Consider the following 27,978-nt stretch of genomic DNA (forward strand, 5'->3'; position numbering starts at 1 on the left):
CAGGTCGCGGGTTGAAATCCCGGCTGCGGCGGCTGCATTTTCGATGGAGGTGGAAATGTCGTAGGCCCGTGTGCTCAGATTTGGGTGCACGTTAAAGAACCCCAGGTGGTCAAAATTTCCGGAGCCCTCCACTACGGCGTCTCTCATAATCATATGGTGGTTTTGGGACGTTAAACCCCACAAATCAATCAAATCAAATCAAAAACTGCAACTTTATTGTAGAAAACAGACAGGTGGTTACGAGAACACGTCATGTGAAAAAAACTGGTTAGTTGAGCAGATATCTAATCATTTTCTTTCACCGTGTGGACAACGTGCGATTTACGGCACTCCGCTGTCGTGTGAGAAGTATCATTTGGGATTCAATATTATAACTGTGGATCACAAAGCTTCTCAAAAGAGACAACCATGCTCCAGCCAATCATCACATTGTAGAGAGTGCGGCTGCGCGCTTTTGTTTGATGATACGGTAGTTAAAGCTAGATGAAGAGACACGGTAGCGCAGAAAATTGAGGCGTATCTCATAAACAAAGCAGGTGACTCATGTGTCACGTAACTCTCGGTTATGTTGCTTGCAGCTGAGGTAGCTTTTCTGAATGCGCATCATTAGTACAATCTGTCTGCTTATCTAATCATTTTCTCGCATCGCACGTGTTCTCGTAACCACAACATATTGTCTGTTTTCTCCAATGAAGTTTCAGTTGTCACCGTGCGGTGTGTCCAGGTGTCTTCTTTTTGTTTTCCAATTTTTTGGGCAACTCAGTAATACCATAATATTGCTCGTGCTTTGAACTATGCTGCCCTTGTTTCACACAGAATGCAGCCATGTGCGAAACCTTCATTGAGACAAGGCACTTTAAACTTTCTCAATCACTCAGTAAGGTTGCGCAATTAAAAATCTTCAAGTAGCATCATACAATAAAAAGTGCACACTGAGTGGTTGAATTACGCACAAAAAACAGGATATCACTAACGCGCTCAGCTCTGAAAGATGGAGCCTAATGGACAGTTAGTTTTTTCGCACAGTGGCAAGCCCTAATGCATCAGACCAGTTTATCTGTCGACTTGCGTAAACCTATCTACAATGCGAACAGATTAAAACGTGACATCACATTATTTTGCTTAACTATGTACGCGGGTATGTGCAGTTCCTCAAGATAACCATGCGAAGTTGCGCTATCTGTAACGATAATGTTTCCTGTGATGTACGCATTCCAGTCCAACTTACACTTATTTCACCCGAATTGTAGATGGTAGAAACAGAGTTATGGGGTACTCATCGATTTTCCGTTTTCGTTCGTGAGCATTGTACCTTGCTTTGAAAATCGATCTAGCAAAAAATATTCACTGTGTGTCTTTATCAAAATACACGTAAATATAAAAACAAAAGAAAATTAGATGAAGAAAGACAAATTCTAACGCAAGAAAAATTCAAACGTGGGCTCGTAAATCTCACGACACCCTTTGTGATACGGATATGCAACTGCTTTTTATTTGTAATTACACAAGTTATAGTGTATCGTTGGGAATTCCTGAAGCGTTACACTGAGAAAAATACAAGACAAGTATATGTACATCAATATGTGTGAAACGTTCTATAGCACAAAACCTATATTTTCCTGGTGTACAGTTTTCAATTAAATAGAGCACTGTCTGGAAGAAATGGCAAAAGAAAAGTGTTGTCGTATCGTTTAAACAAAACAGCCTAATCACAAAACGAAAATTAGTATGAAATTATTTACTCTGGAAGCATGCAATGGGTTTTGTTTTCTGAAAATCATAATTTTTGCGAACAACGTGCGAAGGTAATGAAAATGATGAACTTACCTTAACATTTAACCGAGACTTATCTTTCAAAGAGCTTGTTAATCCCGATAACCTATTCACACCTTAAAGCTACCACGTCCATTTGTACTGCTTTTGGGAGAAGTTGTGAATGAACGCTTGCCCGCAAGCAAGGGTGTCCAATTTTTTTCGCACGAAAGTTTGACGATCGCCAATCCAGTGGCGTGCACACGCACACGCACACAAAAACACTTCCACGTCCGTCCACGATTTCGCCACGCACAGCGAAGTAGATTCCTGAGAGCTGCTCGATTATCTTGTGTCAATTGGAGCAGTAGTTGAACACGAAATAAGATCAAGAGGAATGAAAAGTGACAAACTCGGTCAGCACCACACCCATGAATCCGGCGAGTGAAGAAACAACAATTGCACAGATAATTGCAGTGCAGGCTTGACAATGTAAGCTACATTACCCCTTGAGGTCAATGATTTACGCGCTTTTCACTAGAACTAAATTTTCCTGAGTGCAGAATACGCAGCCTTCATGTGCGCGTGTCTCCGTGTTTTAGGTGATGGTGTCAACCTTTGACCTACCGCTTGCCACCGCCTGCTAAAAGACAAGGTTTCCAGCCCCGGTTTCTACAGCAAGAAGCGCCATGTTGCTTTTCGTGGCCAAGCGTTCCTGCTCCGCCGCACTGCACCAGCTGCATGTTGGCGTGGGCGATGCCTCCTAGAAGAACTATGCCTCGAACGTCGCTCTCTTTTCAATTGGGAGCTTCCTGCCAGCACGCAATCTCGGAGGCCATGCCGCCTGCCTTATGTTGCGACCGGCCGCCGCGTGAGACTGCTCGCCTCCGTACCGCTCAGTCACGTGACATAACCGTACCACTGTCACGTGACATCACGGCTGCACGGAAACAACTGTGAGAGCATTGCTGTGTTTGCAGGGCGTGGCCGTCGGAGACGCTCGCCTTCGTACCGACGGAGGAGGGTAAAATCATAGGTTAGAGCAGCGCGTTCGCGGCTGACGTTCCCGGCATAATGTTTTTACGAGGTGTTGGCTTGGGTATTAAAGCTGCAGCATGAGCGGCGTTTGGCTAAACCATAGACCTAGCTTTCGCTCACTACGATACCAATCTCGCGCTAGGCGTACTTACAAAAACTTTGGAGCCTAAATGCAAAGGTGCTGCGTATTGGTGCCTTTACTGTGGCATGTAGTCTTGTTCTCACATGACACGCATCTCATGATTATCACGTTTCCACCAGTCAGTCACATACCTTCGTCATTCATTGGCGTCACGTAATAACATACTTGGCATATGTGAAGCTAGCGAAACGGCCACGATCGCATTATGAGTGTGGCATGTAGTCATGTTGTTACATGACGCGCATGTCGTGATTATCATGTTTGGATGTGTCATTTACCTACGTCATCCCTTCACGTCGCGTAATACCGATGTACATGCGAAGTTAGTGAAATGGCCGCGAGTGCATCATGAGCGTAGCATGTAGTTATTTTGTTGCATGACACGCATCTCATGTTTATCATGTTTGCCACAGTGTCATACCTTCGTCATCCGTTCACGTCCCGTAATACTATATTTCCTACAGGTGAAGCTAGCAAAACGGCCGCCGGCGCATCATGAGCGTGGCATGTAGTCATGTTGTTGCGTAAAAGGCATCTCATCATTATCATGTTTGCACCAGTCACATACCTTTGTGATCCGCTCACGTACCATAATACCGAATTCGGTATATGTGTTGCTAGTTGCTAGATAAACGGCCGCGAGCGTATCATGCGCGTGGCATGTAGTCATGTTGTTACATGTGCACGCATGTCATGATTTTCGTGTTAGGGTCTGTCGCTTGCATTCGCCATGCAATCTTGTCATACCATACCAGTTTCGCAGCATGTCACGTGAACAAAACCACCGCAAGAGCTGCAGAACTATGAAATGTAAGTCATGACGTTCATGACAAAGATGTAATGATTTTCACGTTGTGACTATTCAGGTATGTTCTTCATACAGTCATGGTATGCCACATGAAGTTTGGTATCGATACCATTATCGAAACGGCCAGGAGAGCTAAAAGTCGTAGGCGGCTTGATAGATAGATAGATAGATAAATAGATAGATGGATAGATAGGTAGGTAGGTGGGTAGGTAAGTAGGTAGGTGGGTAAATAGATAGATAGATAGATAGATAGATATGCTCAAGGTCGCTGCAAGTTCATTATGAAATGCTTCGCGTGTGAAACGTTATCCATCTGAAGCAGATCCGAAGCCTTTCCTTCCCATAATTCCATGAGGGTACATGCACCACTGAAGGAGCCCACGTAGACACTACCACCAGATTCTTCTCAAGGTACTATTGTATGAAACTCTGTGCGTCTCGTCCGAGAAACTGGTTGAGGAGGCTCCAGTATTTTGTTTTGAGTTGTTACCATTATGGTGAATACCGTGGCTAAAATAACTTTCTTTGCTACATAAATTGTTGCATTATGAATTCGCGAGTAACCACAGCATATTTTCCTCAAGCAAGTGGGAACGGTGGAGGCACGATGGACGCACATTCATCAAACCCCTTTTTGTTCTTTGTACAGACCGTGCTTGCCATCACCTTGATCCCCTCGTCAGGCGACACACGTGTCAACCGCACTGGGCCGTATGCGACGGAACGTATCTTCGACTGGCACATCTTCGACTGGCACATCGATACACAGAGGGATAACGCAGCTGACCTGGACATGCGCATCTGTACTGCACCATTCGGAAGACTACTGGCGCCACTCTCATCGACGTCATCGTGTGCATCTTGTATAAGAACGGTCGCCGTAGCTGACTGGGCCAGTGGGCACGGTTGAGGCACAATGGACGCACATTCATGAAACCCCTTTTTGTTCTTTGCACAGACCGTGCTTGCCATCACCTTGATCCCCTCGTCAGGCGACACACGTGTCAACCGCACTGGGCCGGATGCGACGGAACGTATCTTCGACTGGCACATCAATACACAGAGGGATAACGCAGCTGACCTGGACATGCGCATCTGTACTGCACCATTCGGAAGACTACTGGCGCCACTCTCGTCGACGTCATCGTGTGCATCTTGTATAAGAACGGTCACCGTAGCTGACTGGGCTAGTGGGCACGGTTGAGGCACGATGGACGCACATTCATCAAACCCCTTTTTTGTTCTTTGTACAGACCATGCTTGCCATCACCTCGATCCCCTCGTCAGGCGACACACGTGTCAACCGCACTGGGCCGGATGCGGCGGAACGTATCTTCGACTGGCACATCGATACACAGAGGGATAACGCAGCTGACCTGGACATGCGCATCTGTACTGCACCATTCGGAAGACTACTGGTGCCACTCTCATCGACGTCATCGTGTGCATCTAGTATGAGAACAGTCGCCGTAGCTGACTGGGCCAGTGGGCACGGTTGAGGCACGATGAACGCACATTCATTAAACCCCTTTTTGTTCTTTTTACAGACCGTGCTTGCCATCACCTTGATCCCCTCGTCTGGCGACACACGTGTCAACCGCACTGGGCCGGATGCGGCGGAACGTATCTTCGACTGGCACATCGATACAAAGAGAGATAACGCAGCTGACCTGGACATGCGCATCTGTACTGCACCATTCGGAAGACTACTGGCGCCACTCTCATCGACGTCATCGTGTGCATCTAGTATGAGAACAGTCGCCGTAGCTGACTGGGCCAGTGGGCACGGTGGAGGCACGATGGACGCACATTCATCAAACCCCTTTTTGTTCTTTGTACAGGTGAGAGACAACTGTTCAGTTTCCTGCTACAAAAGCAATAACGTGTCTTTTGCTTCTACCGTGCCCACTGTCACTGCTTTCAAATATGCTTGCCGTATATCATTGTTTTGTTGACCTGTTGTGGTGACGTAGAGGAAAACCCGGGTCCTAACACGGAAGAAATGCTCAGGTCGGTAATGAAGGATATGGAGGAAATGAAAGCGACCATCAGTACTAGTAGCCTGAAGTTGAACGAAACAACGCAAAAAGTGACATCAATTGAAACGATACTGGACGGCCTTTCGTCCACTGTGTGCGCTTACACATCTAGAGTTGATGACCTGCCGAAGATGGTTGATCAACTAATTTTGAAGGTAGACGATTTAGAGAATAGAAGTAGAAGGAAAAACCTTATTATATATGGTATTACGGAGCCTCGGGGAGAACAACTCGAGTCGTTGGAAGAAGTTACTTAAACAATACTTCGTGATACCTTGAGTAGTCATGACGTTAAAATTGAACGTATTCACCAACTGGGGAAGCCGAATCCGAGCAAGGACCGTTCGGTAATTTTCAAGTTAGTGGACGGGAGAGACAAGCCGAAAATACTGAAAAAATGCAGGAAACTTAAAGGTACGAACTATGGTATTTCCGAGGATTTTTCCCCTCGTATTCAGGCAATCCGGAAAAAACTATGGGAAGTTACGAAGGAAAATAGAGAGAGAGGTGAAAAGGTTGCTCTTTTGTTTGATAAAGTAAAAATCAACACAAAGCTGTTCAGATGGGATGAAGGAAGCAACATGATGGTTCCATTACACTCGCAATGACGCGATTCTTCCCTGCGTAATGATCGGGCATCTCAAAAAAACGACACAACGCCTCTGCCACCATGCGCCACCCAGAGTACGTTTTCCATTATGAATAAATAATGCAAGAAGCATTTTACCAAAATCTGCTGATTTGGAGGGCCTTCTTCTAGCGTATAACCTAGACATGACGGTAATAACTGAGCCGTGGCTTCACGATAATGTTTCTGATGAGGACATCGTGCCAAGGTCGCATGAGATTATTCGCCACGACCGGGGGGCAAGGGGCGGTGGCGTCGCAGTTGTGCTGAAAAAAAAAAACATTGAGTACACAGTGATATCTCGCAATACCAACGTAGAAATGTTATGGATTCGTGTTCGCCTCTGCCAATACAGTGTTTTCGTTGAGGCAATTTACAGACCGCTGGATGCAGATCTTTCAATTCTAGAAAAACTGCATGATTTCATGTATGAGCACTGTAAAAGCAATGCTAATGTCATCTTGTGCGGTGATCTCAACCTTCCAAAAATTAACTGGGACCTACTGTGTGTTCCGACATCTTGTCAGCATTCCGAGTTGATGCTTGATATTGCTTTCTCGTTTTGTCTGAAGCAGCTTGTGGATCAGCCTACGCGTGTATCAACTACTTCTAGCACAATTCTAGATCTTTTTTCATTTCAGAAAATATTAGTGCTGTAGGCTATGACATGTCGTATTTGCCTGGGCTGTCCGATTACGACATCGTCCTTTTTGCTGGTCGTATGCGAGTCTCGAGGATAAAGGACGAAAACGTCACTAAAAATTCCCTGATTTTAACTGTGCTCAAGATGAGAGTGTACTAGACCTTCTGGAAGAAGATTTTGATATTTTTCAGCATATTTATGCTACTGGAAATTCTACTGTCCAAGATTTGTGGATTCATTTCAAGGCTGTTGTTAATAAATGCATTGGCAATTATGTCCCTACTAGACAAAAAAGCGCAGTTGGCGTAGTTGGCGGTTCTTGATTTTTATTATTGACATCGTTAATGTTATAACAGAACCAGTTCAAATTCGCTTATTTGCAGATGACTGCATATTGTACCTTGAAGTTGTTTGTTGAGAGGATCAGGAACTTTTGAATACTAACCTTCTTAACGTTCATTCACGGTGTAAACAATGGGACATGAAGCTTAACGAAACAAAAACAGTATACATGCATATAACAAAGAAAATACATAAACGACAGTTTTCTTACAGTCTTCCATCTAATCCCCTAGTTCAGGTAAATGAATACAAATATTTGGGGGTGACCATTACTAACAACCTCAGTTGGAATTCTCATATCGCTAACATTTGTGCTTCTTCTTTTCGCAAGCTTTGTATTCTGCGACACAAACTTAAACAGGCGCCCCCTGAAACCAAGCTTCATGCATATACATCGCTAATTAGGCCTAAGTTAGAATACGCTTGCACCGTCTGGGATCCTCACACCAACCACAATACTAACGCACTTGAAATGGTTCAGCGCAAAGCTGTTAGATTTATTTTTTCTAAATTCCATTCCACCGATTCGCCAACAGCGCTCATGCAAACTCATGAAATACAAACATTGAAATTAAGACGTAAAATACTCAGGCTCAAATTTCTTTTTCTTCTGAAGAATAACAAACTCTCTTTTCATCCTGGACCATATCTACGGCCGTTATCAACTAGACTAACCAGACATCATCATCCTCAATCTTTAACTCCATATCATACAAGAACTAACACCTTCAAGTTTTCTTTTTTTTCGTCACACTATTAACAAATGGAACTCGCTGCCATTATCATTGATTGATTGAGTTGAGTCAATTGACCTGATCAATTTATCATAACCTAACATTGAAATTGAAATGTAAGCGTTTATTTTGTTTGTTTTTCGCCTTTTGAAATGCTGTGTTTTTGTTTTGCAATTTACCCCTCCTGCCTGGGCCCATGTGGGCCTGCAGTATGTTGTAAATAAATAAATAAATAAATAAATAAATAAATGAATAAAAAATTCCTGGGTCACTCGCGAAATATTACAGTTGAAACGCCATGTCAAGCGATTACATCGCTCGGCTGGAAAGAGAGGGGCGGTGTCCCTACAGTTACTCCGAGATGAATTGCGCACAATGATTAAGCTATCTAATTTCCATTTCTTCAACGTCAAAATACATCATTTTTCGGCAAATGACACAAGAAAGTTCTGGTTGCACCTAACGAATAAGAATGAAGCGATTAGCAAAATGAAACTTGATGACACTATCACCGATGACAGTAACTGTATAGCCAATACATTTATTCACTACTTTTCGTCTGTGTTTTCTCGCGCCACCGTTCAGCCCTCGTCATATCCGAAAACTAGTTTTGCTATCCGGGATATAGAAATCAACGAGAGCGGCATTTTTTTCGGCGCTACTCGAATTAGACACTAAAAATCTATCGGCCCGGATGGCATACCAAATATGTTCCTGCGCATATACGCCGAATGGTGCGCGAAGTATCTGAACATAATCTTTAAAGAAAGTATACGGACAGCGGAAATACCTTTAGAATAGAAAACTGGAAAGGTGGTGCCTATTTATAAGACTGGTGACAAACTTAAAGTAATCAACTACCGACCACTTTCGCTACTGTGCACTTGTAGCAAGGTTTTGGAACATTTCATATGTAAGCATATCTGTTCTTTCATAGAGGACAACAATTATTTTTAAGTAGTCGGCACGGTTTTCGGCGAAGTTTGTCCACTACGACGCAACTTATTCACACTGTAAATGATCTAATGGTAATGCTTGACAAGGGAGGACAGATTGACATGGTTTTCCTTGATTTTGAAAAAGCCTTTGACCGTGTGTCACACCGATATTTATTGTTAAAGATTCAATGCCTTTTTGACAATCCTCGGATAGTATAGTGGCTCGACTCGTATCTTACACGGCGTAGGCAGTTTGTTCACATAGGCAATTCGGACTCAGGATTCGCATCTATTCTTTCAGGCGTTCATCAGGGTTCGGTGCTCGGCCCGTTACTCTTTTTAATCTATATTAATGATTTACAGATTACGTCACCAGTATGTTGCCGTTTATTTGTAGACGGCTGCGTTGCATACATGCACATTCAGTCAGTGAAAGATCAACAAATACTAAACAACATCTTGGCAGCTGTTAGCAACTGGTGCTCAACATGCCAGATGCGCCTAAACGTTTCCAAGTGTGTTCATATGAGTGTTACACGCAAGAAGGAGCCGCTGGTTTGCACCTATAGCATCAATGATGTTTCATTAGCTTCAGTAGACCAATTTAAATTCTTAGGTTTACATATCAGTTCCACGCTAAGCTGAAGTGGTCATGTGCAATTCATTGTTTCCAAGGTTTTGAGAAAACTTTACATGCTAACAATGCACATGATGCATTGCACTTCTAAAACTAAGCTTGTGGCCTACACGACATTAGTTAGACCACTATTAGAATATGCGGATGTCATTTGGGACCCGCACACCAAATGTGACGTCGATTGCATTGAACGCGTTCAAAAAAAGTGCTAAGATTCATCTTGAACTCTTACGGCAGGCACGTGTCCATTATTAACCTTAGACACTTAAGCAAACTTCCAACGCTGGAATCACGCAGGAAACTGCATCGACTGCAAATGCGTTATAATATTGTAAACGGTAACATTAGAATGGGCTTCACTGATTACATGCAGTATAACAGCGCAAGGCTAACAAGATAGAAGCACAGTAAGACGATTGTAAGGCCACGAGTTTAAACGAAGGTGTATCAATTTTCGTTTTTCCTCGAACGATAGCAGAATGGAACGAGCTTCCATGTGACATAGTCGGCCTATCATCAGTTCATGCGTTCACAAATGCTGTGCAGAACTATCTCGGATGTTATGCGCAGTTCTTGTAATTCTTTCTCTTTTACAGCTTGAAATGTATGCGGGTAACCATTTATTTCGCGGTATTCTTCTGCTGACGTAAGCTGTCCTTCGGTTCACATGCTTATTTGTTTCGTTGACCGTTTCACTCATGTTCTGAAAAGTTGTATGCGTCTTTCGGGTGTTCAATCCCTCGATCCTGTACGTGTTATTGCTCCTGTATCCTACCTCAGTGTATTATTGCAAATGCTGTTGGGCTTGTTTTTTATGTTCGCGTCTTGAGTTCACATTCGGCCGCATGTGTTGTTATCATTAGACATATGTGCATTTGTTCTGTTTTGTACCCACTCCTGCCATGGCTCCCAAAAGGCAGCCGGCAGTATCTCATAAATAAATAAATAAATAAATAAATAAATAAATAAATAAATAAATAAATAAATAAATAAATAAATAAATAAATAAAGTGTTATAAGGTTGCCGTTTCATTTTAGATAGGTGTTACATTTTGTTTTAGAGAAACGTAAGAGGGCGCCAGTTACCTAAAAGTATCGCGGAATTTTATGCCTACTGCGTACTCGGTGAGTTGTGGACGCGTGAAAGATGGCTTCTGTAAACTTGTCAACAAATTTGTTATAAGATTTGGTAGAACTTTTCGAAGAGTATACAGGAGACCAGTCAATGGCGTGTTCATTTTGCACAAATACGTCTGCATAGAGTAATGTCCGCGTAAAACTTTTTTTGTCTGATTTCAGGCAGTTAAGGCTAGTGCACACCGGCGACTAGCAGCCGTCGCGCGACCATTCGCGACTGGTGAATAAATAGCGACTGATGTTCACACCGGGAGAGGCTGCATGCGAGCGACTGGAAGTCGCAAAACTGGAGAGTCACGTCCGAATCTTTTTATCAGCCAGAACTCTGGAGACCAGCGCCGATCAGCTGATCGCTGCCAGCTGAGTGAGCGGAGCGAACCGACCGCGCAGCGTTTATTGTTTTCGTCCATTCTCGCACAGCGTTCCCAAGAGCGTCAAGGAGTTCGATTCAAGCGAAGCACACGAGATTGTCATGGTGCTGGTGCGCTATACCATGGCGTCAGCGCTGGCTGCACAGATGCTTTCAAAGAAAAAGAGCTGGTGGTGGGTGTGACCGTCCCTTCAATCGCGGGAGTTGGCTGGCCATGCAAGCCGCCTGCCTCCAGAGCTTCACTGAGACGACGAGGAGAAATTTCGAGAGTCGTACGTATTCAGAATTGCTCTTAAATATATCTTGACTTGCCACAGCTTCCAATGCAGCACGAACGCGTCTCGAACGCGGTGTTTTAAGCCGTTTGCAAGGCATGAAGCACAAACGCGTTCCAAACGCGCTGCATTGAAGGTGACAAGTCAAGTTCAAGGAAAAAAAAAAAACAATCTGAATACGGGGGAATGATAGTGGCGAATTTATTTTCTGTTTATATGGACGGTGTTGAGCTTCTTGCGAGTGCCGCCACGTAAATTCAACACTGCTCGAGCTGGTGCGCCCCACCACCTCCAAGTCAAGTATTTCGTGGGAACCATGATGCCGCTGACTCAAAGAAACGCCCTCGTTTGTATCTGACGCAAAAAGGCCAGCGCAATGAAGAAACAAAAAAAACAAAAATTGAGCATTGCTGAATGGTTCCAGCAGTTTTGCGAATGCAGTAGCACGACTGAAAAATCGGTCAGGAAGCGACTAGTCAAAGCAGTCGCTTTGCGACCGTTTGCGATCAGTCGCAAATGATCGCGCGACCACTGCTAGTCGCCAGTGTGCACCAGCTCTAGACAATACAAAAAAACGCAGGGTAGTGATCATTAATACTGACATCAAGAACTTCTGCACGTGTGCAAACTGGAGTGTTTGCAAACGCAAGCATAATCACAACAAAAAAAAGAATGAACATCACTTACATGAATAATAGTATCGCCCATTATTATCACAAAAACATTAGAACCCAAGAATGAATTGAAATCCAAGGTCTTCACAGAAGCCCTGATATAATGCAGACGGCCACTTATGTATAACACCTATAATAAGGTTCTTTGACAACTGCAACTGAAATTTATCGACCTTGACCCAAACCGACTCGCATCGAGGTGCTTCAAATTCAACATCAAATAGTCGCCTGTCCCCAATGTAGAAAAATGCACCACCATGATGCATACTAGATTGATTCTAGATTGTACGACATTTCGCTTCGAACTTATAGCAAGATTTATTGTGCAGTCCCACTTCAGTCTCAGACAACCTTGTCCCTCATATGCCAATAAAAGTGAACTTTTTGCCAATAAATCAATACATTGGCCAATTTGGACCTGGTTTTTCCGTAATGTGTGCACTTAAAGTGTGTGCCCCGCCGCAAGTTTTCAAAAACTGCCAAACCATTCAAATTGTCTATTGAAAAACAAAGCATGATAACGTCTAACTTGCCATCTAGCTGATACGACAAAACTCAGTGGCAGGAACTCCCTATACCTTGAATGTATTCTCTCCCGGCTGCGGCAGCGCTGCTTTTACGACTGGTGGTAGCGGGGCATCATACTAGAAGTAAATCACGAATAGAAAGTTTCTTTACTGACCTCACTGGTTACGTCCTGAAATGCAAGAAAAAGTCGAGAGGAGCAAGCCCTCTTTTCCACTCGCATGCAAGCGGAATGCACTCGTGCTTTATTTTAGGGCTCCTTCGGCAATAAGGCCATTCATAAAATTTTGTTAATCCTTTTTTAAAATTTTGTTCGTGTTTTCCGAAGATGCGAAAGTTAAGCTGACTGATCTTTTCGTAAGATGAAATTCGATTGGTGGAAATAAAATCAACTTTTCATTGCCCGTTTTGTATAAAGTACAGACATACACGTAGTGGGAAAGTATGAATATTTGAAGCAGATTTAACTGGCATACGGAGATAATGAAGAAACCTTAAACCCAGAATATTGTAACCAATGCGAAATTATGAACAATTGCGAGTAGGACACGTCAAATTTGAGTCAATCGCGTTCGTTATGACACCGCGTATATCTTTCTTACCAAATGAGACTGAAGTTCAAAGGCATTGGGGATACGTTAAGCGATCTGAAAATTTTCGAGAAAGAACGTCGCTGGAAACAGAGCTTGAGCAAGTTGACTTGTCTTCGTCATGAGAACAGCGCTGCCTTGAAGAAAAGTTCACTTGTCGAAACGTTGGCTCCATCGGCATTCTCTAATAATTTTAGAAGCATTTAGCGCATCAGGTCTATTTGAGTGACACTGTTAGAAGGCTCAAATTTTGAAACCATGGCTACAAGAGTTTTATGAATAGGAAGCAGCCTATAATTACTTGACAGCATTTTAACTACACGCCACAAGTAAAAGAAACTAAGACTATGTAGCTGAGGCAACTGGAATTCAAGCCTCTCAATAAACTCATTTCCCCTACAGGAGCTTGGCTGCCGTATTCACCAAAGTCAAGTAACGCTGCACTTCTGTCAGTCCAGTCAGGCTTGCTGACTATGCTCACTAATATGTACTCATGAAAAATCAATACCTTCTGAATTATTGAGTTTGAATTCTTGCGCTCATCCTTTGTCTGTAGGAAACGGTGAAAAACCTTTGCCGCACAAAAAATCCTTGGTTTAGCACACTGCAGAGCCGCAAAAAACACGTGTGACTCAATTAAGCGTTCTTAGACGAATGCAAGTTTACATGTTCGGCGTAGCTCACTGCGTCTTTGGTTCTGTGTCCGCCACAACCCTTTGTCTTTATCTTTCCTTTAGGTGCCACACCAAGAGAGTGACATAACTTAGTGCTATCCAAATTCTAATATCGCTGAGCGAAAGGTGAGAAGGAGCGGAGGCAAACGCTTCGAAAACAAGTCACTCACTTTCCGCGCTTCACCTGATTTAAAATTCATGAAATAACAAAAGACATATAAATAAAAGAGAAGTGCAGTAATGTCAAAAGTTCACTGCAAACCATTTCACGCCTTTAAGGGTGGATTCTTCAATAAATCACCCATGTTACAACTATTATTTCTGCCCGAATTTCCCGAATGAATGTAATTTATGCAAAGGCACCTTTTGTACACGCATTTGTCATTTTTAGGTGTACTGAAGGTGTAGCTTCACAATATACTCCCAAAGGTGTTTCTTTGAATGTTACACCAACACTCTAAAAAAGAGCGAGAGAAAAGGGTTATCTTGTCCCACAACAATAATCGTCATCTATATTGCGTCCCATTCTTGCAGTATCGCCCCGCGCCCGTTATATTTCGGTCACGATCGATATGCCCATTATCAGGGTTACATTGCATTCTCGATAGGAGATTGGCCAGGGCCAAGATTTCAAGGAAGGAAGCGCACGCAAGTCTGATGACGATTATTGTTGTGGGACAAAAAGACACCCTTTTTAATCGATATTTTTAGTGTATCCTATATGTATGTAGTTTAAAGCATCACTACATATCAAATATCAACAGATGCAATCAAACCGCATGCCAAAGTTCTGGTGAAAAGATGTATGTTTCGGCATTGGTTTTCATATCGCGTTTCATTCGCCTAAATATATCGTAATATGTAATATATTCATTATGCTACCGCCTATTCACATAATTCAGAAGATTACACACATGTTCATTAACTTATTTCTTGGGTTGACTTTTGCGGATTCTTACTTAAAAAATATTTTGCTGCCGCTCATGTTCATTCATCTCTAATTCTTACAGAAACATCGGCAAAAAAGATCACGTCGCACTTAAACATAACATGAAATGATCACACACGGTTTTCGACGGGCTTTCATGCGCGCTTTCTCATTTTGAAATCACACTAAGTTTTCCGTACCGGAGGTCCTGGTTCATTTACAATGGGGGTCCACATTTTTTCCAACACTGAAGTATTTCGCATCAATAGAAAAGTCGCTGATTTATTCAGTGAGTTATATTTATATCTATGAGCATGAATGAGTTCAAATTGAATGTTTGCAGCATTCGCATTGCCGTGGAAATAGGCATGTTTGCGATTAACAGGCCTAGCTTACTCTGATGCAGCTGCTGTGCATGCATGCATGCCGCGCCGTAGGACAAGCTTGGCGCACATCCGCTAAGCACGGGTGAACTCGCCCGATGGGACGGACCACTCTGTGGGCACTTATTGCTCTTTTTTTATTTCCTTGAAATGAACGCTTGCGGGTCGTAGAATATACATGTGAACGATCGCAGACAGCACTAGCGCACTGTACCCGTGCCACAAAAATGAAGAGTAGTTGACTATTTGCAACATTTTAATTGAGAGTTATTACTATGGCTTTACAATGCAGTTATAATCGCACATTCATATGCTCACACAAAATTTAGGACTTGAAATAAAAGCAAGCGTCATTCATATTTTGTCGGTGAAATAGATAGTCTTCGGGTTCTTGCTGAATAACAAGTTGTTATTCAAAAGAAGCTGATAGCACAGCAGGGGTGTTGCCAGGATTTATGCATGGAGGAGGATAGAAAAAGGGAGCCTGACCCATTTGTATGTACGTTTTTGCCTGTGGTTGCATATGTGCGGATCCGAATCGGGAGCTTTTTTTTTGCGAAATGAGCCAAATGCTGACCCGAAAGTAGCTCGAATGACACTCAATATGCTCATACACGCTTTCATCTTTCCTCTAAAACAGTAATAATAAAACTATATTTATAATTATTAATGTTTGAGAAGAACTTTCATAGCATGTCTACGCCAAGGCAGCGTTAGTAGAGCTTGTTTCAGTTCTAGATTTGCCCCATTTTGAATAAAGAAAGCTTCTCAAACGAACATAAAAAGGGGTGAATGTGTCAAATATGGAACAACCTCCACGCTGCCATTCCCTAACTTTTTATTAATATCTATGTTGCACAAGTAACAAATTTGGACTCCTAAATGTCGTAATAACGCTGCATTGTCACCTCGCTCGGGGAAAAAAAATGTGCATTACGAAGGTTACGCATTTCCTGCCTGCACACGTCAGTGGCCAAAAAAGACTTTGAAGCTCTGCTATGAATAATTATGTTGTGAAGCATAAAATATTACCCAATATATTGGTGGCTCGATACAGCCTAAAAATTATACCCTAAAACGGTGCTGCTATAAATGTCGGTTTCGGTTTCGAGGTCCCGGGGCCTATGCGCATCGCCATCATCAACAGGCAGACTTTGAATTGGGTGGTAACATGTTGTGTGAGTGTTTGCTGCATGTTGACACTGGTGCACAATTTTGCTATTCACTTGCCTTGTCCAGGATGTGTACTTATATGGCTTGCATGGTTTAACTCGCGCTTGCAGTTGATACAGTACGTGTCAGTGTAATCTATGGTGCGTCGGCAAGTACAGAACAAATTCGGTGTGGCGGAGTGTGTGTTGTCTGTCAATGGCTTTCAATGATGCTTGGGCAAGGTTATGTTTGGCGTTGCATAAGTCAGTTGCCAGACTTTGGGATGGCTGTTGCCAGACTGCCACAAAATTTAGCAGAGAAATTTGCCCCTTTAGTAGTGGCTTCTCTGCGAGGGTTGACGTTTTTCAGCGTAAAATGATACAACTGGAATTAAGGCCAGTGTTCATTTCTGACGACAAGCTACGATGTATAGACATAGAAATGCTTTATTTGGTTGACCATGTATATTGGTGGTACGAACCACGCTCAATGAAGAGCCTTCTTTTTTCGTCCACCCATTCTAAGCTAGTCAAGTGGCGCATCATTTTTCCTGCCTAAAAGCAGCTCTAATTCGCTCTTGTCACGACCAGATAGAATGTAACTTTTTGCTCTAAGTTCACCGCTTTCAACAAGCAGGTTTTCCTAATCACCTGCCAACTCCATTGCCGAGACTCTCCTGACGTCACTATGAGTGCCTAATAAGAGACAAAGCAACAGCTAACTCAACAAGCCTCGTTCTAGCAAGGCTCTTATACCCAACGTACATGCAGTTTCCCATATGCTAAAGGAGGTCGCTGGCAAAGTAGGTGTAAGAGTTGTGTTCTGCGCAAGCGACAAGCTCGTTGGGCTATATCAAAGGGTCAACAGTACAGGCCCTAAGAAAGAAACACGCGCTAAGAAACACGCTATGTGCCATGTTGAACGTGTTTTAGCGATTCTCTACGAGATATCACTTACGTGTGGCTCGGTTACATTGGCCAAACAGGGTGATGCATGAATGATCGGTTGAGGGAGCACGCTAATTCTCTAAAAGGCTTCTTTCCCAGCCACTTGGCAGGCCATTGTAATAAGTCTTGTGGTCAGCCAATTCTTGACAATTGTTTGATCACGGGTTGATATAAAAATCGGCGTGAGCACGAGATTAGTGAAGCCTTCTACATACAACAGCTTGGTGCTTCCTGTGTTAGCGTACCCTTCATTTTTCTTCACTGCTGTGAAGTTAGTTATGTGGGGTCCGCTGGTATGACCGGTTGTTGATAAGGTGTGCCATATGGCTGATCTATGTGCAATTCTACTTATGCTGCGCGGTTATGCACAGATTCTATTTCCAATATATTGCAGTTGGTTTGCAATAAACTTTAGTTGTTAGTTGAGCGCTCTGTTCTCGTCTCTTGTATCTCCTCTTGTCTTTTGCGTTGTTGGGCAATTTCTTCGTCTACCGCGCCTCCAAGATTTTAGCCAAAATGTGCTTGCAATATTTATATTGCATTACTTCGCTTTGTGTGAATATCTGAGAAGTAAATACTTACTACACAAAAGGTATATTTGGGGACCTCTCAAGCTGATAAACATTACGAGAAAAAAACTCGCAAATTTCGCCGAATCACCATTTTTGTCTATATTGTGACGCGATTTGCACCATCGCATGTTCCGATCAAAAATCGCCTTCAAACCTAAATCGAAAGAAAAACAAACTCATTTTCGTGAGCGAAATGTTATCACAACATTTTTGTTTTAAGCAAGAAAAGAATTGTTTAACTTTCCCAATGATGGCGATGGAGAATTTCAAGGCGGCAGCTGTCGTATGACCAATTGGGAAGACAGGTGCCAAGGGGAAAATTCAAAAATTATTTTCTTCCTTAAAACAAAAAAATGTAATGCTTAGAGTTTCCATATGGAAAAAACTGTTTATTTGCTTTCAATTTGTGTATCAAGATAATTTTAGTTGGACCACCACATGGTGCAAATTGCATCTCAATAAGGACAAAAATTACAATTTGCGAAATTTAGGATTTTTTCTCGTGAAGTTTATCAGCTTGAGAGGTATGAAATATTTTTTCTTTCAAATCATATCTCATTTGCAGTAAGTACTCACTAATCAGATATTCATGCAAAGTGCAGTATTTCAATCGAAAAATTGCAAATATAATGCATTTCGGATGAATTATTATAGGCGTATGTGCCAGTAAAATGGCACTAATATTACTGAGCTTCACACACCCTACACAAGAACCTTTACTCAACATGTAGACCAAGCTTGGTATGGAATGTACTTTTAAAATAAATTTCACCGCAAACAACAACCAAATAAAATTCCGGGAAGTCTCAAAGGCAACCACGTGACCAAACATTTTTTTTCTCGGAAATATCCTACTCTTTCACTGCTTTCAAAGCAGTTATTAAGCCAATATTTTTCGAATACATTTAGGATGGTAGCCAAAATGGCGAGGCATTCGGCATGAAATGACCATAATAGCATGTCATGAACACAGCAGAAGGTCATGCGTTTTGGTTGAACCCTCTATTTACGAAGAAATATATTGAAAGTACCTCCTCTCAGGTGCTGTATAACAATGCTTTTTTCACAGTTCTCAGCCGGCTCCACGTGCTATAGTATTTTAAATTTACAGCAGCGGCATTCATATCTAGTATACCTCGCTGTTGGGATAGTTGGTGCATGTCTGAATTAAATATTAGGCAATTTTGTGCCAAAATGAGGAAGCGAAGAAAACACTAAACGCGATGGGCGCTCATTTGCAACTGTTTATTCCTCGAGGAAACAGGCTAATTGAAACCTACTTATTCACCGCTTGGCAACCTACTCGAGCAGTTGCTTACCTAATCATGCTATAGGACACATGATCTCTAAATACCATGCTTCCAACTCATACAGAGTTAGTGAAGTTTCGCTAACGCAATCGGTACCCCGCTTCTTTTGTGAAAGGCCTCTAAAATTTCTCTTGGTGTGAATTCACATGAAGTGACATGCGCGCTTGAATGGGCACCGTCGTTATTTTTTACCGTAAGAGTGTATTCCCTCGCTCGATCATTCACGCAGCGTCCCGTCGTCTGGCTAACATGTCTCTTTCTGCATGATAGGGATATTTTGTAAACCACTTCAGTGGCACACTTTGTAAACGGCCGCGCGTGCTTCTTTTTACAGCCTTTGAGTTGCTGAGGGTGATTTTCAGTGATGCACAGGCGCAACTTTGCTAGTTTGATAGGGGCGGCGTACTCCAGCAGTACTTCATGCCGAATCGCCACCTTTTTAGGATTGTGTGTAAATTTATATGGTACCAACAGCTGCTAGTGAGCGCCCGCCCTGTCCATGTGTTTTCTTCGTTTGCGTGGTCGTGGTTTCGTCGTGAAATTCACTATTCAATTCAGGCATTCATATCTCATTACAGCACATGTTTAATGTATGAGCCTAATATTACATGCTATTTTCCTATTCACATTTGCTTGTTCAGAAATACAACAGCTGCGCCAATTCGGTCAATTGAATACAATTTCTTATTTCTGCTTGGAACCGTTATAAAATGCCCCACCAGCGTAAATATTTTCTCAGTATTGTTAACTTCATCGAAAATTAAAAAATCCAGTAATAACCATAAGTTCGTGCATCACCATACAATTGATTGATGTGTGCAGTTTAACGTCCTAAAACTACCATTTGATTATGAGACACCTTAGTCAAGGGCTCCGGAAATTTCAAACACCTGGAGTTCTTCTGCGCCCAAATCTGCGCCAACGGGCCTACAGCATTTTCGCTCCTAACAGAAATGCGGCCGAGTACCTTAGCTACTAAACCACCGCGGCGAGGCGATCATCATCCAATAAAACAAAGACGCCCCAACCATAATTATAACTTATAATTGACTATGCGTTAACCTTATGGCAAAAGAAAAAAAGTAGAGCGGTTTAAAAGAAGTTTGGCGCCCATTTTTCACAGGTGCACAACGCTTTTTAAGTCGCTTTTGACACAGAACTGTATTGCTTTCCGAAAAAGTAATTGATGGTTTGGAAGTAGCTACTATTACTCGCTGTCACAGAAGAAAAAATATTTTTTGCCCTTTATTACTCACGCATGAAGATGCCATGCAATAACTAGTACTAGTATGAGTGCTGGTCGTCTTTCAGAGTGATTTAAATGTTTGCACGGCCTTAGGAAACAATCAAGAAAATCATACGCCCCTTTTTTTTCTTTTCGACACCACCTTGAGCTCCTTCTTTACGAATCTCTCGAATTTCTTTGTCACCTGTCAAACAGTTTGACAAGCTCGGCAAATGCTATAGCGAGTTTTAGCATTGTTAGCACTGCGGTGCAGTTCAAGAGACTGTTAATTGAAAGAGCTGCGCTCTAGAGTATATTGAATAAATTAGTGGATGTTAAATAATTTCTACATATACTTTTTGTGTGATTCAGTCTATTTTATTGTACTACAGTAAATTTGGAGCCCCACCGTGGTGGTCTAGTGACTAAGGTACTCGGCTGCTGACCCGCAGGTAGCGGGATCAAATCCTGGCGTCAGCGGCTGTATTTCCGATGGAGGCAGAAATGTGGTTGGCTCGTATGCTCAGATTTCGGGCACGTTAGAGAACCCCAGGTGGTCGAAATTTCCGGAGCTCTTCACTACGGCGCTCTCACGATCTCAGGGTTATTTTGGGACGTTATACCTCGCATATCAATCAATACTGTAAATTTAGAATTTCAGGCTAAAAATGCTGCGTTTGTTTTTCCTGAAACCTGCTCTAAATTTAAATTTTCTTCCTCGAAAAGCAAGTATGATGCTCACATTACTGCTCTAGATCTCATCTTGGGTGTTCCACCTCTGCTAGCTGTAATTGGTTACATTTTTCACCCTGATTTGTGTGTCCAGTTTATGGTCTTTTATGTTGCATTGTTTCAGGGTGACATGTTAATATGTGATGCTTTTAATATTTTACATCTTCACATCAACTATTCTGCATGGTAAGTATGTAGTGACGCTGTTAAGTCATTGTAATTTTGCCTATTGTTTTCACTCCTGTAATATTGTTTCTCCAGTATTCTCAATGTCAGAACACACAAGGGTTTTTGTGAAATGAAAATGTCATTTTAAGACTGTTTTTATTATAATCAATAAAATACCACTAGCCTTGAATAATATGCATAAGGCATGCCACAACACATGCAAACAGTAGCCATTGCAGTGTGCTTTGATATATTATTTCGGTATATTGGAGAAAGAAGGCATGCTGCATTGCACTCTTCCTGTTGTTTGTATCTTTCACTGCACTGTACTTTTGTGTTGCATTGAAACATGTTAAAAGTGGTTCTTCATTTTTAAGTGCAAATGAAAGCTTTTCTGTTGTACTTTGGTGTGCATTTCTTGGTTGTTAGAGCTCCATGAAATATCATTAACGTCTGATTTCCGGGCTTCTTTTGTAGCAAATGGCTTTCTGCTCTGCACGCTTGAAAAACGTTTTGGATTAAGCTACGAGTTGTTTCTGAAGCATGTATGTGCTCTGTATCTAATGATATAAAGCTTGAGTTTATTTGGTACTACGGGATGACTTTTTGAGCATTGTGTGACAGCTCATGTTTAGTGATGCCTTCCAGTCAGCCAGGATTACATGTTATAAGTGAGAGCCTTATATGCCGTGCTTCATATATGCACCATAAAAGCACTGCTAGGGCCAGAATTTTCACGCATTGGCAGGAGCCACTACAATAGCACATCTGCACCTGAAAGGTCTAGCTAAAGGGTAAGCTCTCTAGTGCTTCTACGGGGGCCTACTGAAAGGGGGTAACACTCGATTTATGGTATTTTTTGCATGAATTTTGAGGCATAATTCTGCATAAACACCCCCACACCGGTTTAGCTGTTTGAGTGAATTACATCTCTATATCACTTGTGTTGCTTAAGGGTGTTAGGGTGTAATAGCAAGATTACACCTTCATGCCCTTAAGATTACATGGGTGTACATTGCTTTTACACCCTCACTCCCTTAAGGCCACTTGGGTGTACATTTGCTTTTACACCCTTTGTACACCCATTGCATAGGTGTAGTCCTGCTTGTTACATTCATTTTTTGGGGCGTAGGGGTTTGAGTTATAGACACGGTATTACACCTATAAGGGTGTAATTTGCTCTACAGTGAACTGGGCGAGTTGGTGATGGTTCGCGATTACTTATGAAGCAGCGCACTACGACAAGCACAAAAGGACTGTTAGGGACACCGCTGCACTCTCAGTTTATTTCGCAGAAAAACATAATAAATATGCAAGACGGTGTACCACACGTTACAATGACGTTCAGACAACAGAATATTTTCCAAAAAACACACTTTGCAATCGCTTAAAATGATTGATGCTTGACTAATGCAGTTATACTTTCTTTTAGTGATGTGAAAAGCCTCGATAACTTCTGTAGTCACGTGATCTCTGTGACTGAAAAGTATTTGAGTCTCAGAGAACAGCGGAGAGCAGCCACACTCTTAGCAATACCGCCTTATGCGCAAGTAAGCATTATTAGCTAATGCTCTCTTGTGCTCTGTCAGCCTTCTATTTATGCACCGGCCAGTTTTATGTTCAGAATTTGTGCCATATTATTCCACATGGTTCCTTATTGACAGTTGTTAGAAAGGAGATTAATGATGAAAACGATGAACCAGAATTTGTTAACAAATGCGGCATTCGAGTAGGAGCATACCTTTCAATACTGTCTTTTTAATTACAGTCTACTTTTAAGGAATCGAATGGAGAGTTGTACCTACAAAGATTTGGAATATTTGGTTTGAAATTTAGATATTTGGAGATTTGGTTTGAAAGTGACCCTGATACATATCTGCATTTTCTTTGGATAGGTGAAGCAAAAAATTTTAGCCAGTATAAATGGCCTTGCACAAACATGTTTAGATATGTTGATGATTACTTAGTTTTTGTGGAACACACTGTGCTTGACAGGGCAATAGAAGATATCCTAAATGTTTTCAAGAAATGCAGCGCGGGCCTAGACTTTACGTGGGAATCGTCAAGGGATGGTCAGCTTCTGTTCTTCTACTTGTCTTTATCAGTAAGTCAGACCATGTTTGCTGGGTATATAGTCCACGATGAAAGAAGCCCCTGCTTAACTACTCTTCCGGGCATTTGAAGACCGTTAAGAACGACAAAGCCTACTCTTGCCTCTGCGCTGCCTTGGCAAAATCTTGTCCTCACAAAATTGATTATACTTTCAATAGACAAGTAGATAGATTGGGTAGTGAGCGTTACGAAGAGCATGTTCTGCGAAGATCAGCGCGCAAGTTGGTTCCACATGTGCGCAGGGGCTTATATACGGAAGAGCTCCTAAAAGACTGGGAGCCTGAAGATAAGAAAAAGACATGTGTCTCAATCACTTATGCACACAGTATATCAAGTAATCGAAAGAATGTGGGCAGCCGATACGGCTTACATGTTTTTTCTGCGCCAAACAAACTCGGACAAATTTGCACCAGGCTGGATAGAAAGCGATCGGCAAAACAAGATATATTTCGGTGCTCTATTTGGCACGTTTTTGCGTTTGTTGATTGCAGAACTGCGGTGGTATATTGTTAGCCCATGTCATGTGGAAAGATGTATATCGGCCAAACTGCCGGCGCATAAGTCAAGGCTGACGGAGCACAAGAGCATTAGCTAATTATGCTTACTCACACATAAGGTGGAGTTGCTTAGAGTGTCACTGCTTTTTACTGTTCTCTGAGACTGAAATATTTTCTCGTCACATGGATCACGTGACCAGGGAAGTTATCAAGGTTTTCCATACCGCTAAATGAAAAATAACTGCATTAGCCAAGCATCAATTAGTTTAAGTGATCGCAAAATGTGCTTTTTGGAAAATATGCTGTAGCCTGAACGTCCTTCTCACACGTAGAACACCGTCTTTATGCGTATTAACTATGTTTTTCAGCAAAATAAACTAGTTGAAAGAATACCGGAGTCTCTATCATTCATTTTGTGCTTGTGGTGGTGCGCTGTTTCATAAGATTTATTATAGGATGTGTTTTAGCAGCGTATCAAATTTTTTGTTTTTAAAATTATGTGGAATCCCGTAATTCGAACATTCAGATCAACCTCTCTACGTTAATCTGGATTTTAGGGTTCTCGGCAGCCGCTACGATCGTGCACGTTCTTTGAAACGGAATCTAGTGCTAAGTTTCTGGGGCGTGGCTGAGCTTCGCAAGTAAGACGCCATAGAGGACTATCAGGTGCCTTACGTGCCTTTATGTGATCTTGTTCTGTGTATACAAACCTCCACTTTTTTTTTCGTTTCAGTTCTTCCGCCAAGAACACACATTATTATTATTATTATTATTATTATTATTATTATTATTATTATTATTATTATTATTATTATTATTATTATTATTATTTATACATACTGCAGCCCCCAATTTGGGGCTATGGCAGGAGTGAGCATTTACATCGGTAAACCTATTTTGCCATTTCATTATAATCACGCAAAGCTCACAAAAAGATGCATTGCAAAATTGTGCTTGTTGCAGGCGACCGAAAATTCATGTCAGCACAAAACAGAAGAAAGCATGAGATTGCAAATAGAGCGCTTCAAAAAGTGTGGATATATCCTGACGGGGGTATTAACAGCAGTGGTGGAATGCTGCCTGAAAGAGTTAAACAGCCAGTGAAGGTGAAGGAACGAAGAAAGAACACGGAGTGGTGTTGCCGTACACGCACACAGTTGCGCATAAATTTAAGAAGATGGCTAGTATGGTGTCAAGTAGTTTTCTCTGCGCCCAACAAACTGGTAGGCTTGTGTAAAAAAGTTAACGCTGAAGGCCCTGAAGGTGACGCCAGAGAAGAAGCATGTAGGGTTTGACACGTCAAAAAATTTGTTGAGTGCAGGGTTGGAGTGGTTTTCTTGATTTCCTTGAGCTTGGGGCAATTGTGGGGCAATTCACATTGAGCAGATGCCTTACTGTAGGGCTCCAAGAACACAGTAATTTGTGTATTCGGCGTGCCATAGAAGGCAACCTTGCTCAACACTGCTTTGCGGGTGTCAGCCTAACTTCAGCGATACCACCACTTTGGCTCACAGCAATGATAAATTCAGGAGAAAAATTATTGAAGCTTACTATATGATGTCTGGAAAGTTTGACGCATGTGTTAGCACACCTTCGATAGCACTTTCAGATAAACAAATGGCATGTTTACAAAGGCAAACAAAACGAAAAAAAACTTTGATGAACACACGTGTACTACGGCGTAGATGGCACCAGATAGGATCATGTGTGGTTTGTTCTCAGTGCCCATCCCCTTGTATGTTACTCCACTTTTTTGTTATTTATTTCAATAAACTTCAGTTCGATGTGCTTTCCCTGTGCCAGTCCAGTTTTTTGTCTTCAACTTGGCAGCACAGCTTTTACTGCAGTAGTTTCTAACTAGCCCCCACACAAGCTTTTCTGAAGAACTTCTTGTTTTTCTGGGAGTGGTGCTCATTTATGTAGATTGACTGTTCTGCGGAGAAAAATGCCAGTACATCCATGGATAGTCTTCTTTTATTGCTCACTGACAAAACTCGTTCCTGATTTTCACTGAGTAAAACCTAACGATTGTTTTTCTCAGTTGCGCTGGGCGCCAGTGAAATGCGATGCCAAACGTCGATGCTTTCTTCAATGCAATTAAACTGGGTTGGTGATTGCTCAAGTTGGTACAGACATATTGTAATATCATTGAGTCTGAACTCGAGTGCATGCATACTTAAATCGTTTGAGCTATTTATCTTTGCAGTAGAGTCCAGAGCTTTGTTCACGTATGCCATGACACTTGGAGTAGCTGAGCTGTCCCTTAACCTTGCTGAGGAGCGCGTCCGGCACTTTCGTGTTTTCCTCGAAACCTCATGCTTCCTTTTAAAGGATGCGTCGTTTGTACCCGATCATTTTCCTGCAGGGTGTATGTAATCGCAATCACATCAACTGATCCCATTACACTTATTGCCGATCGTCTTTTCACGTGCTAGACAAACTTCACGCGTCATGGCAAATTTCCTCGACAAACGTCAAATAGCAGCACTGTCTGGCAGCAGCAGTGGCAGGAATGACTACGAGGTAAAGTTCTAAAAATGTAGATCAAACCTGCAGATACGCAAGTAGTTAAAAGACGTCCAAGCTTCTGCACCTCTTCTGCCAGAGTAAATCGTAAAGTATCGGCACGATTCTGGTGCCAGACGCAGTGTCGCTGCACTCGCTTCAAAGAGGCGTCAACAAGATGATGATCACAATGATGGCCACGTTCACCTGCAGCCAAGGATGACTGTGTACTTGATCCCTGCGTATCACCTGTGCACACTGTGCAAATACGCAACGAAGTAGTTAGAAGACATCCAGGCTTCTCCAACGTTGCTGCCAAAATGACTTCGAACATCGGCACAATCCTGGCAGCAGAAGCTGTGTTGCTGCTCTCGCTTCAAAGGGGCGTCAATGAGAGATGATCCCAATAGTTGCCCCGTTCGTCTGCAGTCAAGGATGATGGTGTAATTGATGCTTGCGCATTACCTGCGCAGACTCTGCAAATACACGATGATGTAAAAGTTATGATTGTTGTTCGCAAGACGGGTCACCACCACCTGTCGCATTAAGAGCCATCGCTGATGTCACTCTCATCTAGTAAATCAAGCCATTCATTCCTGAGGCAGCAATATAGCATTTGCCGAAGAAGAACAACAAAGCTGCGGTGCCAACCATTTTCAGAGAGGCAGCCGCGCGGGGCGTGACAGCAACTGCTGTCAACAACAAATAAATGAACTAAACACGCAATCGTGAAGATCGACGCTCAACTATAGGTTTTCTGCGTGATTTGTAAAGTGCAACGGCTGCATAAAATGCGCATTCGCAACTACAGCCAGCTCTGAAGCCAACGTGTTATGCCTACGACGCGAGACAATGGCGGAATCCAGCTAGGTAGTCCGTGCGAAAGCACGAGACTTCCGCCACACTTTTTGTTGTGTAGCTCGGACAGCGAGGGCCGCTCCGTGACCTGCGGAAACAACCTGACGGTAGTGAACAAAGTGCAGCAGAAGTATGTATATCTAGCAATATTGTACTCGTACCGGAGAAGGTATACGTGCTTACTTCAAACTGCGGCAACACTGACGCTTTGGTAAACCGATCAGTGGGAGCTTCACGAACGGAAATCACTTTGTCAGATTTCACAGTAGGGGCTCAGCTATGTTTTTAGCATCGGGACACAAACAGCAAAACACGTTATACTTCGTGTTATCACATGCATCTTTATATTTTTTATGCATTTGCGCGTCGAGACACGACTGACACGTATCCCTGCAGCTACAGAATTAAATTTAGCGTTCTTGCTTACTGATTTTCTTGTGCAGTACTGTCCAGCACAGCTGACACCGCTTTTGTGCAGACGGATTTCTTGCATATATGCCACGCAATCAGGATGTCGCCTAGTAAGTAGCAAATATTGTTTAGATGAAGGGAGTACCTGCACTTCGGTGATGCGAAGGACCAACTAATAATTGGGTATCACCAAAGAAACGGAGTAGCATCGCAGTGTTTTTTGCACATCTGC

The 27,978-nt window shown here is 42.5% G+C and overlaps 1 protein-coding gene across 4 annotated transcripts in view; it reads right to left on the bottom strand.

Annotated features, from left to right (window-relative positions):
• The window catches only part of Mip (Myoinhibiting peptide precursor), a 733,569-nt gene that overhangs the window by 336,398 nt on the left and 369,193 nt on the right, over window positions 1–27,978 (bottom strand). The gene's annotated exons all lie outside the window — the stretch shown is intronic.

The sequence above is a fragment of the Rhipicephalus microplus genome, chromosome 2 (genome assembly GCF_043290135.1).
Source record: "Rhipicephalus microplus isolate Deutch F79 chromosome 2, USDA_Rmic, whole genome shotgun sequence".
In the NCBI taxonomy this organism is placed as follows: Eukaryota; Metazoa; Arthropoda; class Arachnida; order Ixodida; family Ixodidae; genus Rhipicephalus; species Rhipicephalus microplus.